Source organism: Halichoerus grypus, chromosome 8 (genome assembly GCF_964656455.1).
Source record: "Halichoerus grypus chromosome 8, mHalGry1.hap1.1, whole genome shotgun sequence".
In the NCBI taxonomy this organism is placed as follows: domain Eukaryota; kingdom Metazoa; phylum Chordata; class Mammalia; order Carnivora; family Phocidae; genus Halichoerus; species Halichoerus grypus.
In genome coordinates, this window is record NC_135719.1 from 24,105,534 (window position 1) to 24,124,517 (window position 18,984).

The window sequence follows — 18,984 nt, forward strand, 5'->3', positions numbered from 1 at the left end:
TATTTTTATTTTTACTCTTATTGATATGACTTCATTTATTATTATTATTATTACTATTACTACCACTACTATTTGCTTGTGACATATGCTTTTCATACATTTAGATGAATGAAACTAGAAGGAATTGGAGGGGCAGGTGGTTGTGGATAACCACAGACAGGTCCCCCACAGGCATTGACAGGCTCCAACAATGGAGCATGGCTCTTCAGATGAAATTTAGCGAAGATAAATCCTGTACATAAGAAACCCCAACCCAGGGGTGCCTGGGTGGCTCAGTCAGTCAAGCATCCAACTCTTGGTTTTGGCTCAGGTCACAATCTCAGGATCATGAGATAGAGACCCGCATGGGCTCTGTGCTCAGCGCAGGGTCTTCTTGGCCCTCTCCCTCCCCTAACTCTCTCTCTCTCTTTTCTCTCCCTCTTAAATACATAAAATCTTTTAAAAAGAAAAGAATTAAAAACCAAGGGAACTGTAGCATGAAATATTGGTATCCATCCATATGCCGTTAGTACCCACCATCTACTGTATCCAGGGATTCTTCAGCAAGCACCTCCATTCCTGTGCATTGGGCTTTCCCTGTCCACAGGAGCTTGCCTCTGATTGCTCTTGATCTTCTTCTTACTAATAGAAGCTGCTTTGGTGAAAAGAAATGTGTTCAGATCTAGGGAAGAATGAAAATGCCACGGAGCTAATGTCTGTCCCTGTGACTTGCATTCAACAACGACAGATGGGAGTTGGAGGATAAATACCCCAGCTCTCACCCCTTGGGTGGGACTAGTCTGGGTCACGTTGTACAGTCTATCAGAGGACACAGTTGCCTACAGTCCTGGATGAACCCCCGTGGCCTACAGTGGTAATTTACTTATTAAGGTATCCTGTACTGTCTTCCTTTCCTTCCATGCCTTACTCAATGTTAGCAGAGGACTCAGAGATCCTGCCCCAGGGAAACATCCTGTGCTTCCTTAGATTGCTTCCTAAATCAACAACTTACATTCAAATCCTTATCTCAATGTCTTCTTGTAGGGGAGCCCAAGCTAGGGCTATGAAGAATTTCTCATTGACTTTAGATTATTCCCAGCCCTAAAATTTTTGCCTCCTAAATAGCTGGCAAATGTGACCACTTCTCTTCAAATACTGAGTTCAAAGTTTCATCCTTCCCCAGTATGATGCAGCAGTACCCCTTTAACTCATCCTCCTCTCCTTTTCTATGTCCCCTTCCTATTTCTCGCCTCCACTGTTGCAACATCATCTCTCTAAACTTCCAATCTTGTCATTTCACTGGTTTAATCCTTCTAATTTTTCCCATTGACTATAGGAAGGCTTTCAGACTCAGTAGCCTCACCTACAAGGCCCTCCTTGATTTGTCTATATTCTCTGTGTTCAGCCCATCATATTCCCAGACCCGGAGTTTTGGAGTCAGAGCACCTCTGCTGAATGCTTTTTTTTCCTGTACTGATACTTCTTGTGATCCCACTGGTCTTTATCCATTAAGAGCCAGCTGGGAACGTGCTGTCCTCCAACATTGTTTTAGAAAGCTTTGTCTCTCTCCTCCTTGTCATGTAGATTCTATGGAATGTTGAGCATTTGTTTGATCTTTTGGTGCTAAACCTAGGGGAGGACTGAGTTCCAAAATGTCCAGCTGAATGATGCAGGAGATGGAGAGTTCCCATGGAGAGTTTCAGAACGGACATCACAAGATAAGCATTTCTCCACATGAGGCAAAGTTCAGAGCAGCAGGCTGTCAAGACTCACCCCTGATAATGTCTAAGGAGGTCACGCTGGTGGGAGAAATCTGACCTTGGGAGAGAGTTGTAAAATACTTCAGTGGGTAAGGGTTTTTTTGTTTTTGTTTTTGTTTTTCCCTATGATTTCTTTAAAAACATGGTAGGAAGGATCTATCCTTTGCTCCCAGAATGTGGCAGACTTCGTAATGTCAACAAAAATACTCTAAGACTTTGTCCTCAGTCAGTTCTTCCTTCTTTTTGTTACCTTATCCAAAGGACCCTGGTCTCTGAACAAAATGTCCTGACAGATTTTACAGGGACATGTGTGTATTCCTACAGGCACACCTATCACTTTTCATTGACTCATCTCAATAACTCAGCAATGTACTTACCTCAGTTTTCCTGTCTATAAAATGGGGGAAAATAGGAAAAATAGAAGCACCTAATCTCATTAGGGTATTTGGAGGGTAAAATGAGTTAACACATACAAAAACACTTAGAACACCATGAGGCATATAAGGGCTATCACTTGCCTTTTTTCTTTATCATTAATATTACCATCATTGTCAATATCCCAGGCTTAGAAGGAAACTGATCAATAGAGAATTAAATAACTTTCCCAAGATCACAAAGTGGGAAGTATAATAAACAGGAATCAGTACCCATGCTCATACCTGTCCGCTGCATTGCCCCTCCAACCATAACTGAACTTGAAGCTCCTGCCAAGTGCAATGGCCTTCCAAGCCTCTGCACCTTGGCCCATGCTATTCCCTCTGTCTGGCAAACTTCATCAATCCTTTAAGATTCAGCCTTTCTGTGTTCCTGCAGAACTATGGTATCTGATTGATAACTAGATTATTAACTCGTTCAGAGCCTTTCTTGTGTCTTATTTATAATTTTATTCTCAGCCCATAGAAGAGTACCTAGCATATGGTTAATCTCTAAACACACACATTGAATAAATGTGTATACAAATACATAAATATATGAAGATGTTGGCTTCATCTAAGAAAATGAGAAAATTTTTTTTTCCTTTAGGAAACTTGGTTGATATTTCCAAGAGCCTCAGGATTAAATTACTCCCACTCACACAATTTACCTCATGACTGAGCTATAGAGTGTTCAGAGGCAGGAGGTAGGGGAGGTTGGTGAGAAATGGAGAAAGGGTTTATAGCCAGTTCTTCTAGAAGGCTCTATAATACATGTTTTCTACAGAAGAAGAGCAGTTATATTTCATTCATGCATCTAATCATTCATTCACTCATTCATGTGTTTATTCAATAATTATTTCTCCTTTATTCAATAAATATTCAATATAAATTTATATATTTAAGTCCTCCTTAAATATCTCTGCCCTTTCTAGTTGTAGAAAAATCTTAGTGGAAAAATGAAAGGGATGGACATGGGAGTAGTTCAAATCATGGGGTCAGTCCAGCCCTTGGGTCGGTTATTGAACCTCTCTAAACCTGAGCTTCTGAAGAACAGCTCCCACCTACTGGGACCAATGATGCACCAGAAATGGTGCTAGAGTCTTTGCAAAAACATCGTTTTCATCTTTCATCTTTCCAAGCCTTTAAGCCTCCTCACCTTGTTACAGAACCTGGACTGGATCACCCGAAGGAAGAACCAAGCAGCACTCAGAGATCTTGGAGGATAGGAGGTTTATTTAACACCAGCAGGCTCAGAGGAGAGTGGTCTCCAAAGGTCTGAGCCCCGAGCAAAAGAGGCACTTTTGGTGCGAGCGCTAAGCGGGGCAGGGAGAAGAACCCGGAAGAGCCCCGGGGCAAGGACTGGGATGCTCTCGCTGGCTCAGTCAGCCATCTTAGGACACAGATTTTCCTTATCAACCTCTCAGAGGATGTGTGAGGATTCTAGATAATGAACTGAGGACACTTAGAACCAGACCAGGCATGTAGTAGGCATTAGTCTGCTACAGTTCAGAAGGGACATCAATCCCGGAAGAAGCTGTGTCCCCAGCCCATCACCAGCTGGCCCCCCAGAGCTGATCGGAGCCACCCAGGCTGAGACCCAAACTCCCCTTGGAGAGCTGTAAATGGAATCAAACATGCCCGCACATCTGCTCCGCAGAACGATCCATCACTGGCCATTTCCTCCCAGGCTGTACTTCTTCAGCACCTTGACATGTTTTGTGAAAACCCCCCTTTTCCCTCAACTTAGGTGGACAAAGAAAAGGATCTAGACTTTTCAAGCACTCAGGATTGCTTGAGGTCAGAGTTCACAACAAAAGCACCCAATGTGGGATATAGGGTAGCAGGAAGAGATTGCAGGCAGCAGAAATTCTCCCAAACCCAACGTGGGCAACCCCACAGTGCTCAACCCCACAGTGCTCATGGTCCTCAGCAAAGAAGAGGCCCAAGCAGTGCCTGCAGATATGGGGTCCAGGACCCGTTCCTGCCCCTTGCCCACAGGTCCAAGCCACCCAGAGGGAGGTGTCCAGTGGGCCACAAGGAACAGCCACTAGGCTTTGAGCACTACGTGCCAGGCACCGGGCAAGAAGCAATCCATACATCATATTTCATTCTCTTTAACAGCTCTATGAGCCTGATTTTATCATTTTTATAGGAGAGGACCCTGAAGTTCAGAAAAAGTGAGGAACTTGCCTAAGTCCGCCAGCTAGTAAGTGACAATGCTAGGAGTCGAACCCAGGCCTGTGTCACTCCACGGCACATGCCCTCCCCTGCACCTTGTTATCTCCTGGACAACTCCATCAGCACAGGACTCCAGTCCAAATAGGGCGTTTATCAACTGTTGACTAGGACACGGTGGGCCTTCAAGAAATGATAGCCGCCATTATTATTGCTACTGTTTTTATAATTATTATTATTATTACAATTTTATTACCAGTCACAGTCAGTAATGCAGAATATTCAAGCTTCCACTTGTACCAGAACCTAATTAAAACTCATTTTCCACCCATGAAGACTAAGATAAGAGGGAAGATGATCTCAACCCAAACAGCTGCCTGAGGGCTGAGCTTTGTTGGAACATCTCTTGTGCAAAGAGACACAAGATTATTCTCTACGAGTGAAACAGCAAGCCATAATCCTGCAGTCATAGGACCGTATGCGTGAGGGAACACTCTTGGAGATCTTAGCTTTCATTAAGAATCTACAGATCACACAGCGCTATAGGCTCCTAGAGGCTCCAGTTTCCAGCCCCTCCTTGACTGCAGACAAGACACAGGCTCACTGGAGAAAGATGATTTATCTGACAGCGTCCCGAGGCAGCCCTGCTTGCCTTGAGGTTGGGGTAGCACTAGCATAAGCCAATGGTGTCTTGTCAAGACTTTTCTGGGGAACATTCACATCTGTGAGAATATGAAGTCCAAGCCAACTTGACCATCTTGTTTCCTTCTCTGCTCCTAGAGTGGAGCCCAGCCCCTGACGGACACTCAGTGAATGCTGGTACAAAGTAAACGAATGACTGGAACCATTATTGGGTGCCCCGATATACCGAAGCACCATTAGTCAGATGAAGGACGTGTCTGGCCCAATTCTCCTGGAGCGCCTGAGTAAAGGGGGGAAAGTTGGGAGGGAAGGAGACAATTCTACTGCTGTCCTGTCAGTACTATGAGGAGAAGGAATCCCAGGGGGAGGCTTTGAAAGAACAAAGGAGGGAGTCCATAGGCCCAAGGTCAAAGAAGCTTCCAGGAGAAGATGAGGCCCCACCTGGGAGGGTACGTATGAGTTAGGCCAAGAAGCAGAAGACATTCCAGGCAGTAGCAAAGGAACAGAATGGATCACAGAAAACACAGAAAAAATGTGAGTGGCCCCAGTGGGGGCTGGAGCATAGTGTGGGAGAGAGAGAGAAAAGCCAGGGGCAAGGCTGAAAACACAGAAGGCAGGTCGCCAGTCTTACAGTGGAACACCTTTTGTACCTAAAGCAGCACTTTCCAGTGATTTCTCTGGAAGAGTAAGTTTTTTTGAGATGCTGGGTGAAGAAAGGGCTCTGTGGTCAAACAGATTTGGGAACCACTTCTCCAACAGCCTCCCCACAATGCGTCATATACACAGAGGCCTTGAGGAGGCCTATGCTCAAGAACCCTGCATTATGCTGTTTACACCGGCTTACCTCCAACTCTCAGGAAGAAGGTATCTGACCATAGAAACCGTATATTTTCCCCGCAACTCATAGAGAGAGGCCCAGAATACACACTGAAAAATGCTCTCCAAAGGTATTCAAGAGTGACTGCAATGTTTTAATCAAAGGGATGAGATGATTGTTTATATTTTAGAAATGATCGTTGACCATAGTAAAGAATGAACTGGGGGCAGAATACATAATCTGGATCAATCCTCTCTCTGAGGATAAACAGAAAAAGCTGGACAAAATAAAACAACAACAACAGCAGCAACAAAATATCTTCTTGAGGACATCTGAGAACTAACAAGAAAGTAAAGAATTAGGGGCCAAGAGAAAACCTCAGAGAGATGGGGTCAGCTTTAGGAGCATCTTTCCCCAGGGCTGGGGGACATGGACAAGGAGATATGTACTGATTCCGGACGAGACTGTGAAGCCCAAAACTGGCTATTCATGTGGGGAAAAAACAAAAACAAAAAACTTGACCCCTACTTCACAGCATATACAAAAATTCCCAGTGAATTATAGCTCTAAATGTGAAAAGGAACACAGTAATTAATCTTAATGACTTCAGGGTAGAGGAATGTTTCTTTAAAAGTCATAAAAGGCACTAGCCATTAAGGAGAGGTTTGGGTTGTTATTTGCGTTAAAATCAATAACTTTTTTTTTTAGGTTATTTATTTATTTATTTGGGAGAGAGAGAGAGAGAACGGGGGAGGGGGAGAGGGAGAGAGATAATCTCAAACCGACTCCCCACTGAACGCAGAGACTGACAGAGGGCTCATGCCACGACTCTGAGATCATGACCTGAGCCGAAATCAAGAGTCAGACACTCACCAACTGAGCCACCCAAAATCAAGAACAGTTTGTTCATCAAGAGACACCCTTAAGAGGGTGAAAAAGGAAGCCTGGAGGAATGTACTTACAACCCAAACAGCTGACAGAGGGCTTGTATCCAGACTATATGGAAAGAACTTATGCAAATCAATCTCCCCCAAAAGACAGTCAAACCAACAGAAAAAAAAAGTGTAAGAGGAACTTGAAAGGAAAGGTCTTCCAAATGTATAACAAATAAATAAAAATGTGCTCAATCTCATTAGTCATCAGAACTGTCAATTAAAACAATAAAATGTCACATCACTAGAATGACTGAAATTGAAAAGACCAACCACCCCAAGTGCTGACAAGACTATGAAGTAATGGGAATGGGTATGAGAAGTTCAGAAAACTGTAAGTAGCTACTAAAGTGGAAGAGATCCCCCCTAAAAAAAAATCATGAACTCCTCTCTGAGAACGAGACCCCACATAAAAATGTGCAGAGGTCTACCAGGAGACTTGTACAAAACTGTTTATACCTGCAGTATTCATAATGGCCTCAAGCCAGAAACAGCCTACAGGACCACCCACAGAAGAATGAATACATAAAATCGCAGAATCACGGTGCCTTTGTGCAACGGAATGCTAAACCACTAGGCATGCGAAGCATGGATAAACCTCATGGCCATGACCTTGAGCAAAAGGAACCAAACACAAAATGCATACCATATAATTCCATTTATAAGATGTTAAAGAGAAAAGCAAAACCCAATCATAGTGTCAAAATTGAGAATAGTGAGAATGAAGGGAGGGCATCATGATGGGGAGGGCATATGCAGAAGGGATTTCTGGGGGTGCTGGCGTGTTCTATTTTTACAACGGAGTGGTGTTAACTGTTGGAGCCGTGCATTATGCTCTGAGCCCTTTTTTTTGTACAAGTTAAATGTCAAAATAAAATAAAAGATATTTAAAAAGGATTGGAGGAGAGGGGAGACTGGAATCAGAAAGAAGCCACCCCATCAAATAAACAAAAATGTGATAAAGCAGAGAAAGTGAGAAAGTGAAGTTGGGGCTTGACAACAGGAACTTCTGACTCTGAGAGTTAAGTTTGGAGTGAACTGGCATAATTTCAGAAGACTTAGTCCATCAAGTATCTTTAAATCCATGAGCTAACAATGACTTTAAGGGAAAAATAAATCACCATCAGAGGCTGAAAGGAAACACAGCCATTATCTTGAAAATTGTTAAATGAAGGGAAAGATTCAAGTATTTATTCTGCTTTTTTGCATGATCTGGACAACTGAGTAACCAAATGGTAGATGAGAAGAAGCATCTTTTTATAAAAGAAGTCCAATGAATAAACGGCCAAAAATTTATAAAATTAGAATACCCTATTTTGCAGCCCCCTATTAAGTAATGGGTTTAGGCTCTGCAAGGCATTAGTCATCACATCATAAAAAAGAGACAACCAGGGGCACCCAGGTGGCTCAGTGGGTTGAGCGGTCAACTCTTGGTTTTGGCTCAGGTCATGATCTCGTGGTCGTGGGATCAAGTGCTACGTCTGGCTCTGTGCTCGGCGCAGAGTCTGCTTGAGATTCTCTTTCCCTCTCCTTCCAGATCACTCTCTCTCTCTCTCTCAAATAAATAAATAAAACCTTAAAAAAAAGAGAGAGAGAGACAACCAGAAGTCACCTTCTGTGGCCCCCTGTGAAAGCATATGGCATCACCCATTCATCTGGCCAAAGGAGTCTAACCTGAGTCTGAGCAAGCTTCTGGATCCAGCTGCCAATGTGCAGGAAATGTAGAGGAGAGAGGGACTTGTTGAGGTGCACCATGCACGTGCAATCAGTAAGATCCTGACTGGGGGAAACCGCAGGGCACGTAAGCCTGGCTCTTCATCAGATGGACTGCAAGGGAGGGAAAAAAAACTAGATTAAAAGAGCCTTAAAAGATAATATTATGAGGCAAGACTGTATCATAATGTTTGGGGATGCACATCTGCGTAATAAAATAGAAGGAAACACAAGGAAATAATTTGTAGACGAGTCAGGATAGTGGGGAGAGAAAGGTCTGTGATAGAGATGGGACAAATGGAGGGGAGGGGGCTTTCTAGGTGACAAAGTTCTAGGTCTTGCCCGGGGTAGTGGTTATAGGATGTCCACCTTAATGATAATTCATTAAACCATACGTTGGTGTTGTACAGTTTTCTATGTCAGTATTTTCTTTTCAGTAAAAATATTTTTTGTATGCTAGCAGTAACTTGTCATATGGTATAGTCATCTACTTAAAGAAAAACTTAAATTCTTTTTAGAATTCTAGAAGGAATAAGTATTAAACACAGCATTTACATAGCACTTTGTAATATTAAAGGAACTTTCATCTGCTTACTTCATGTAATGATTATACTGATCCTTGCTGGTATTATTATACCCATTCCACAGATGAGGAATGTGTTCGTCGTGTTTTTGCCTGTGTTTCTTTAACCGTGTTTTTCCCAACTCCAAAGCCCACACTTTTTCTTAGAACAGTTGTCTGGACATTTTTTGGCCATGGATTCTGTGGCCCACTCATTTCTATCATGACCAATGGAAATTCCAATGGGGAAGAAAAACCCACCTCAATTATAATAATAGAAAAATAATTTAATGAGAAAAGACACTTTGAGAAGAAAATACATTTCAAAACTAAATAATCTATTCATAGGATTACTACTCAATTGCCATTATTCATAAGCAAACATTAAAGTATATGGAACCGTGCACAATACCATGGTAGGAACTTAAGAAAGAATGTGCAATTTTGGATCTGTTTCTAGCATGCCAAGAGCATTTCTTTTCTTTTTTTTTTCTCCTTCCCTAGTGAGAGAGGGGTGGGGAGGGGCAGAGGGAGAGAGAGAGAATATCCCAAGCAGACTCCACCCCCAGCACAGAGCCCGACGTGGGGCTCAGTCTCACAACCTTGAGAGCATGACCTGAGCCAAAGTCAAGAGCTGAATACCTAACCAACTGAGCCACCCAGGTGCCCCAGGAGCATTTCTCATAATAGCCAAACAACCTAAATGATAGCAGCATAATGGATATACAATTTGGTTTATTTATATAATGTAATATTATTAAAAATGATAATCTTAGAAATATACTGTGAAGAAAAGAATATCCCTTTCTAACAAATCTCACCCTCTTGCTCTTTCTGCTTTCTAGATATGTCTCCATCTCCCCACTTTCTCCATGCCCACAACTCTGGCCCACCAACACCACCTCTCAGGGTATTGCTGTGCAAGCCCTCAGCTGCTCCCTCGGCTTCCAGATCTGCCCTGCTCTTCTGCACAGTAGTCTATTTAAAGAAGACTCTAATCCAAGAGGACATACAGAGAAGTGTTTTAACTACCAGGAGTCCATGGCATATAGACCTGCAACCCAATCCTCTACCATCTAGCAGTCGTATGAACTTGGGTGAATCACATACCATCCTGGATCCTCAGTTTTGTTCATCTGTAAGATGGAAATAATCACTGTTCTGATGGAGGGGAACCAGGCAATTTCTCTTCCAAACTGGGGTCACTGTTCCAACCACACAGTATTTGAGGACAAGTAGGAAAACAATAATAAATGTGTCCTGCAAAGATCTTGGCAGGTGGCAAGCACTCAGGAGAGGTTAACTATGCATAATACATCACTTCCCTGCCTGGTAGGCTCCAGCTGCCCCAAGAATCAAATCTAAACTGCTCAGCATGGCCTACAAGGCCCTTTGTGAACCAGGTCCTGCTTCTCTCCCCAACCCTCCTCCTGCCACTCTCCCTCTTGCTGTCTGTGCCACAGCCACGCTGGTTTCCATTCTCTGAATGGCTCTCTTCTCTGGGCTTTCGGATGAGTTCTTCACTTTGCTTGGAACATCCCCCACTTCCTCTACCTAGGCATCTTTCCATCCTCCAGGCCTCAGTTTACCTGTGATCTTCTCTTGCTTTGTTTACCCCAGACTGTTACACTTCCCCTGTCATTATGTAATGGTTGACAGGGTGATGGTTGATAAGCACCCATCTCTCCCTCCGGATATGTAATTGTCTTTCTAACCATATGCCCAGCACCAGGCACATGGTCTATGGCATGGTAGGTCCTCAGTAATCTTTGTTGAATGAATGAAGAAGTATTTGTGGACAGAAATCGCCTCCCCCCCGCACCTGTACCTCCACCCTAAACAAGAGACATCCTCTCATAAACGCCCTTGGTTCCTTGGGAGGAGGTAGAGCAAGACAGGGCTCTCTCTCTCCTAAGTCTTGAAGAATTTCATTATTGGCTTGTCCCAGGATCATTCCATTGTCTTTTTATTCTTGAAGTATCTCTCTTCCACTCATTTCTTGTTCCTAACTTGGGACATCATTGTAAAAGTTATTGACCTTCTTTTATATCCCACCCTCAGAGGTGTTTACAATCTTTTAAAAGCCATTGCCCTTTGGGATGCCTGGATGGCACAGTCAGTTGAGCATCCAGCTCTTGGTTTCGGCTCGGGACCTGATATCAGGGTCATGAGATTGAGCCCCACGTGGGGCTCCGAGCTCATTGCAGAGTCTGCTCAGGACTCTCTTTCCCTCTCCCTCTGCCCTCACCCCCACACTTTCTCTCTCTCCCAAAAAATAAATCTTTAAAAAAAGAAAAAGCCCTTGCCCCTTGATGCAAATATAAAAACTCAATCCCCCACTCCCAAGATTCTAAAATGCCCTTAATATCCTACCAGTCAAGGAACTTAAATTTGCACTGGTATTATGAATAACTTATAATTCAGAATACATTTTTCCAAACTGCTCATGTGTCCCTCCTCACCCTGTTTTGATATGTCCCATCCTGAGAAAGCATGTAACATCTCTTCCTCCCCACTGCCACCATGGAGAATCCCTGCTCTCACCTTCTATCTTGTGGCCATTTTGAGAAACCACCCACTTAGGCATTTTTCTAACCCTTACAAGACTGAAAGAGAATTCAGGCAGCGTTGGCCAAAAAAAGATTTGATGCCCACCATCAAAATGGGTTGATTTATATCTCCTCCTGAAAAAAAACACTGACTTCTCCCAACCACCCTACCTGTGCCTCCACCCAAGCAAGATGGCAGCCTCTCTGCTCTGGTCAACTTAAGTATCTGTGCTAGTGAGAAGAACATGTATCTATCATTTTCTAATTCATAAATTCTTCTATAGTTTGAGATGGTTGCTGTAGATTCAAGGCCCCTGATAATTATAAGGGAATTTTAAGCAGAGATTTGGCCATACTTCTAAAATCAGATTAGCTTCCCAATTTGATATGGCAATGATTACTTCAAAGGCAGCTGTGGTTTCATAAAATAAAGGCTCCCTGCTGTAGGCATTTCTTATGGGTACAGGCCAAGGAGCTCAGGAATGCACCCCTGGGGGACAGCAGGCAGGATGGATCTCTTCCACCAGGTCAAGGAGTCAATGTCACAGCTGGATTCTGCACCTGGGGCAGGACAACTAGAACCAGCCCCAGGAGAAGGGAGGTGGGATGTCAGTGTGGAAAGTACAGGATTTTTGCTTTGGATACTTATCACTCATTTTTCATGCACAAGAAATGGCTCTGCTTTTGCCCATCCAGCCTTTTCTTCCTGGAGTGAGGACTGGACCAGCCACTGACCAGAGCCCCCAACCTCCCTCTCTCACTTTCTGTTCCCTGGAGGTCAGGAGCAGGGCTTCCTGCCTTTGCCACCAGGGGCAGCCAATTCCAATTGTTCTAAAAGGAAACATTTTTAAATAGTCAGAGGAAAGGTACTATTTCCTTTTTGAGGAAGATTTACTGAAAGAGGTCGAGGACACACGAGGGGACACATTTGTACAGGACCTCACTTTTCTGGGCCCCTTGATTCTGTTCACACCACCCTCTTTTTGAGTGTGTCTCTCTCCCTGATAATCTCCAGCACAGGAATCAGGTCTTCTGCTGGAGCTGGGGTTCTCCCAAAAGCAGACCCTGAGACAAGAACTTGGGCATGTGTTTATGCGGAAGGTGACCCCAGGAAGTATTGCGAGGGTATGGGGGAGTAAGCCAGAGAAGGGGACAGGGTGGGTTGTCACTGCAAGCAACTGGGGCTTATCCCATTCTTGACCATGGGGAGCTGTGTAGACAGGCCCCTGTACTGTCTCACTGGGAGCTAAGAAAGCCAGTGCTTGTTCACCAACATCCGTCCCCTCACCCGCTGAGGGTGGCTCCTGGGGCCTTAGTTCCCTGACACTGTCCCCTGTACTCCACCAAAGCCAGAGAAAGCTGTCAGGCAAAGAAATGCAGAAAGCCACCATAGGACCATACAGGAAGTGCCCGTGGTGGCCAGGGGTACTTCAAGGGCATGCAAAGGGCAGGGCATCCAAGTGTCTGCTCCATTCCCTGTGCCTTTGCAGTGTCCCTGCTTTGTAGGGAGCCCGGTGCATAGAAGTGGCCAATGTGTTTAGGTCGAAATGAAATGGGGCCATCGATGCCATCATGTTCAACTTCAAAGGAGGAGACCAGTAATATGAAGCACAGATCCAGGGATGGGGAACGCTCACCAAGGCTGCTGACTCAAGTGGGCTGTTGTGTTTGGATGACAGGAAAAACTAAAAAGGACAAAGTGACAGAAAGAGACAGAGGAAGTGGATGGAGGAGACAGAGAAAGGAAAGGCAAGGATCCGGAGGCAGAAGAGAAGAAAAGGGATGTGAGATCAATGAGGAGAAGTAGCAGATGAGAAATGAGTAACCAACCCGTGAGGAAATCTGCAATCCCCCTCAGCATTATGTTTGGCTTCTTCCAGCACAGCTGGACGTGAAAGATATCTGGGGTGAGAGGCCAAATAAGCACTCCACCCCCATCCCACCCTCACCTGCTTAAGATGGTGGCGTCCTAATTGCAGAGCCTGTCTGTTTGTTAATATGGCACCTTACATGGCTAAAGGGCTTTGTGGAAGTGATTAGTTAAGGGCTGTGAGATGGGGAGATTATCTGGAGTTATCCTGGTGGGTCTTACCTACCCATAGGAATCCTTAAAACTGGAGAGTCTTTCTCCAGACTGTGGTCAGAGAGAGATGGCAGTGTGAGAAGGCTTCAGCACCCCCTTCCTGGTTCTGAAATGGGGGTTTATGTGCAAGGACCAGAGAGAGGCCTCCAGAAGCTGGAAAAGGCAAGGAAACAGATACACCCCAGGAACCTCCAGAAAGGAACACAGCTCTGCTGACACCTTCATTTTAGCCCAGTGAGACCCGTGTGGCGCTCCTGACCTCCAGAACTGTAAGATAATAAATTTGTGTTTTAAGCCACAAAGTTTGTGGTCATTTGTTACAGCCGCAATAGAAAATGAATACACCTAGGGACATCAGAAATGGAAAATTATCAAAAATCGCTCTCTGACTCTCTGGTATTCTGCCTATAATCGGTTTCCCATTTAGGCTGGAATTGTTTTTCCTCTCTGCAGAACAGAGAATGGCTGCTCCCAGCCTCATTAATATGCATAAAGGGTGGCATAATTAGTTGCCACAGGTAACCCCTCTCTGGCTGTGTGAACTGAGCTAATGTGCAAATGCGTGCTGCATGGTACGCAGGGTGGTGTGAATAAAAGTGCCCATTTCATAAAAGGAAATATTTGAATAATATGGAAATGCACTGGATGCTATTAGCAGGATGTCAGGTTTGACAGTCCATGTTATTGTGAAAATAAATGAGTTTTGACACAAATAACTTAGGTATGCATTGATTTTTTTTTTAAAAGCAAATCTTGGAACAAGATGTTATGTATTGTGCTTTAGGTTTACAAAGATTTTGATGGCTATTAAGAGAAAATCATGGCGAAGGATCGTTTATTAATGCGTTCATTAAGCTGCTCTAAGGTGTAACAATCATTACTTTCCTCCAAAATGTGTACTGTTCCTCTTGCATATTTAATTGACTCTGGCAACCCATATTTAAGAGAATGAGGGGAGCTGTCAGCAACGTGAGGACAAAAATAAACAGAAATCGAATTGCCATCATTGGTATCAAAAATGTCGCGCTGGGTCTTTTAACTCCTGCGAATATTTCCTCTGGCCTGTCTTTATCTCTAAGCAATCAACCTAATGAAATTTCTTCGGCCCATTTCATTTTCTTTCTTCCCGGTGTTTCCCCTTTTGATTTTTTTCTTCAGAGGCTCTGGTTGACAGGCAGGATCCAGCACCCAGGTCAGCATTTACCGGCACTGATCAGAGGCCTGGGACTCTCCACCCAGCCTCTCCTGGCATCTGTTCTTGAGAGGCAGAGGAGAGAGGTGTTCAGGAAGCATCTCCACCCAAGGCCAAACATCTGCTGGTGAAGCTCCTGTGCCAAGTTCACCAGCTCAGGGGAGGCAGCCAGCTGGCCCCGTCCATCCATCACCTCTGGGGTCCCGAGCGGAAGAGCTGACAGGTCATCCCATCACAGGGGTGCTCTCCTGGCTGAGCTGGTGGCCTACTTCCAGGTGTTCCCTGTGCAAGGTGGGTAAGGACCTTGTGAGGCCAAAGTCTGGGACAGTTCCACCACCACAGGGATAAAGCTTTGTTTAGTCAGACAGCTAGGGGTTTTCAGATGTGGGTCAGACCTTAGGGAGGAGGAGGCAGACACCGAACATCCCGCGGCCCAGATGTAATGGGTTTATGGATATTTGGCACCCACAGAGCCTGTGCTGCCCAAAGGATTTTCATTTTCAGTTCTCCCCCTATCCTCTGAGGAAAATGAGAGGAAGCTCCTGGGGTCCAGATGAAAACACAGCTGCACCTGGGACAGGAGATAAGCTGCTCTTGACCAGCATAGTTGAGACCATTCAGATTATGAGTTCAGATTATCAGAGTATGATGTCACTCCTAAGTGCCACTGTTATTATGTGTTGACCTCTAGCATTTTCTTTAGCTGACCATTCAACTGTTTTCACCCAGGGCCTGTGGAGAATGAAGCCAGGTAACTTGAAAGCCTTTGGAAAAGTCTGGAGATGCCCCTGGGCAAGAGATCTCACATGTGATGATGAATGGCTACAAAAGACCACCAGAGTTGGGCAAATTCCCCCCACTCTCTGGACCAGGAATACAGAGTCAAACACAACTCTTGCCCTGAGTGGACTTACGGGCTAATGGAGAATCTGGATATAAAAGAAGATCATTAAAGACAATGTGCAAAAGCTAACTATACACATAGAACATTCAAAACACACACACACACACACACACACACACAAATGGGCCACTGAGGGTCAACGGACAGCTCAGCAAAGATTTCTAGTTATCCCCCTTCAAGGAACATGGCAGTATTCTGTTTCCTGGTCTCTTGAGATTGTGGTGGTCTTATGACTTGCTTTGCAATGAAACATGAGCAGAAGTGCCACATGTGATTTGCAGCAGATGCCGTAAGAGCAGGGCCTACCTCAGTATCCTGAAGGCACAGAGACAGAGTGCCTGCCAACTAGGCTGAGTGGGGACAACTTAAAGCAGAACCTCTAGCCCACCAGCAATGGATGTGTACCATAAGCTTCAGCAGAAAATAAGTCTTGTTTTTTGAAGCCATTTACATGTTGGGAGTGTTTGTTATCACAGCACAACGTAGCCTATACTGACTGATACAGGTACCTATTCCAGCCAAGAGATTGAATTACGAGAGGTTGGTGAGCCAAGGCTTTCTAGAGAAGGGGCTCCTGAGCTGAGTCTCAGAGGATGAGGTCAAATGATGTTGGCTGCTCCAGTGAGAGCCAGCCAGGTCAGTGCATGGACAGGAGAGTCAGCTTCAGGGACACTCATTCTACATGTGATGCTTCTTCCACTAGAGTTACGATCTCTGGATCACTTAAGTGGGTGTTCTAGCATCCCTCCTGTCAACATCTGGTGGGCCCAGGATGGATGGTAGAGAAGACAGAATTTCAAGTGTGAACCCCCCAGTGAAGTCTTCTCTGACTTGCCCGTCCTGTCCTTCCCATTCCCACCCCCAAACCCCACACCAAATCAGTATTTTCTTAAATTTCTCGGACACTCAGCATCTGCTTCTACTGTAGCAGTTAAGAAACAACTAATGTGGGGCGCCTGGGTGGCTCAGTCGGTTGAGTGTCCGACTCTTGGTTTCAGCTCAGGTCATGATCCCAGGGTTGTGAGATCAAGCCCCACGTCAGGCTCTGTGCTCAGTGGGTAGTCGGCTTGAGATTTTCTCTCTCCCTCTCCCTCTGCCCCTCTCCCTGCTCATGCTCTCTCGAAAGAAAGAAAGAAAAAGAAAGAAGAAAGAAAGAAAGAAAGAGAAAGAAAGAAAGAAGAAAGAAAGAAAGAAAAAGAAAGAAGAAAGAACTAATGTAGTCTAGGGGGCTGGGAAAATTTTCCCAGATGAGGAAACATTTGAGCCTGAAAAAAATGTGTCATTTGAGAAGGGAGTGAGGTCCCTGGAAAGGCATATAAAATTCTTCTCCTGCTCTTATCTCATTTCATAAGCATGCATGGTTATTATTGCCCCATTTTGCAAGCAAGAGAAATGAATAGAAAGAAGCAGAAGTAACTTTTTCAATATCACACCAGTTGCGTAAGAGAATCAAAACTCGAATCCAAGACTCAAATTCCTTGCTCAGTATTCCTTATACTATGCCATAATGCTATACATAACAGAAACTCATAAGAAGTTTTCAATTATCCTGCAGACAGAAAAAGATACCACTGAGTCTTCAACAGAAGTGTTCAGTTTCTTATATATGATATCCCTATTTACACAAATTAGAGATTATTTAGGCCACGCGTATAGGGCGATGTGAAGAGTTACTGATAAAACATGTGATCTGAGTTGAGTATGATGTCACTCCTAAGTGCCACTGTTATTATGTGTTGACCTCTAGCATTTTCTTTAGCTGACCAGACTCTGAACACACTTCTTGCTTTTGGCACATCTCCTCCCTTGTCAGGCAGAGCCCATGCCCCACCACAGAAACCCAGAGTGGCTGACACTCACTTTCCCAGCATCCCTTGCTCGAAGGTGCAGGCCTAGGACATAGGTTCTGGGAGTCACATGCCCCTCCCTGGACTCTGCCGAGGAAGGGAGAGGCACAGAACGGGAGACCTGTGCCAACAGAGCTGTGGAGATGGCCACAGTGGTGGTAGCTACATTCAGTTTCTGGAAGCAAAAGCATCCATGGTTCCAGTGTGGACACAGGAGCAGTGCCAGCTGAGGTATCTGAGTTAGGAACTGGGTGACAACTTTGGGGCTGTCTGGGGGCAGGGTTTCTGGCTGTGGAGCCTGCATGGTGGCAGATGTAGAAAGTCAAGAAGACCTGGAAGAAAGTGTGGTTTTGTGGAAGGCCAACATCGGGAGTAGGATTCTACAAGAACTACATGAGAGAGGGGACTTGGAATCAGAGAAGCATTATTAGAAAATTGGCAAGTTGCGTGGCATCTTTGGGGAGAGTCTGTGAATGAGACAATAAGGAGAGCTACTACCCAGAGAGGAAGTCGGTGCCAAATCTCAGGGAACCCTGCATGCTTACTTGCTTTATTAGTTGAGCACTGAACAGGGCTGAGGCAAGAAAGAGCACTTTGTCAAGAAAGGTAGACTGGATGTAGAAGGAACGCCCTGGAAGTTAATGTGATCATCTTGCGTCAGCTTGGGGAATCCTGGAGGAGGCAGAATCTGATTATCTCTTACTCACCCATGGAAGACATTTCACATATCTTTCCACAGAAGGAAAAAAATAAACGGCCAACACAAACTGACCTTTCCCTCCTCGCTAAGAGTCTTGGGGGAAAGTCTTAGTGGGTATACAAGATGCCTTTTTAATTTCTCTTTCAACCAGGAAGGCTAAATACCCTGTAATGAGTCAACCCAGCACTTTCTTATTAGAATATAAATTAGGAATCAAAGAACTTGAGGATGAAGTTCATCCTTCTGAAGGGGACATAGGGAAACTCCAGTGAGAAATTTGCAAAGGTCTAACACGGAGCCCTAATGACAAGGCCGAAATCAGTTAGGATTAAATAAGGGGTGGGGTGTACACCACCACCATACTTTCCCCAAAGACTCCTAGCTGGGAGTAAAGGTCAGAGCCCATGCTCTCAGGGTCCTCTCTCTCTCGCTCTCTCTCTCTCTCACACACACACACACAGCCCAGCATCTTAGGCTACTGGCCATACACAGGCCAAGTCATCCTCCCCACTGTCTCCCAAGCAGGCTTGCCTCAAACAGGTTCTCCAATAGTTCCAGAGCAACAAGGGCACCTATCAGTCAATGCTCCTTTTCCATTCTTTTGCTAGTTTGACTAATTTCCCTCATCACAGGACCTCAAATAATTCCAGAAATGGGGTTGCAAAAGCCTAAAAACACAACTTCTATTCCAAAATCCCAATGGCTTTCCATCT

At 44.7% G+C, this 18,984-nt stretch overlaps 1 long non-coding RNA gene across 1 annotated transcript in view; it reads right to left on the reverse strand.

Moving 5' to 3' along the window:
• The window catches only part of LOC144382742 (uncharacterized), an 85,697-nt gene extending 70,601 nt beyond the window's left edge, over nucleotides 1–15,096 (reverse strand). The window contains exons 1-2 of the long non-coding RNA XR_013450128.1: nucleotides 14,833–15,096; nucleotides 8,396–8,548 (exon numbers count right to left, since the gene is read on the reverse strand). This is a non-coding gene — a long non-coding RNA (uncharacterized LOC144382742). The remainder of the gene's footprint in view (nucleotides 1–8,395; nucleotides 8,549–14,832) is intronic.
• Nucleotides 15,097–18,984: the final 3,888 nt, after the last annotated feature.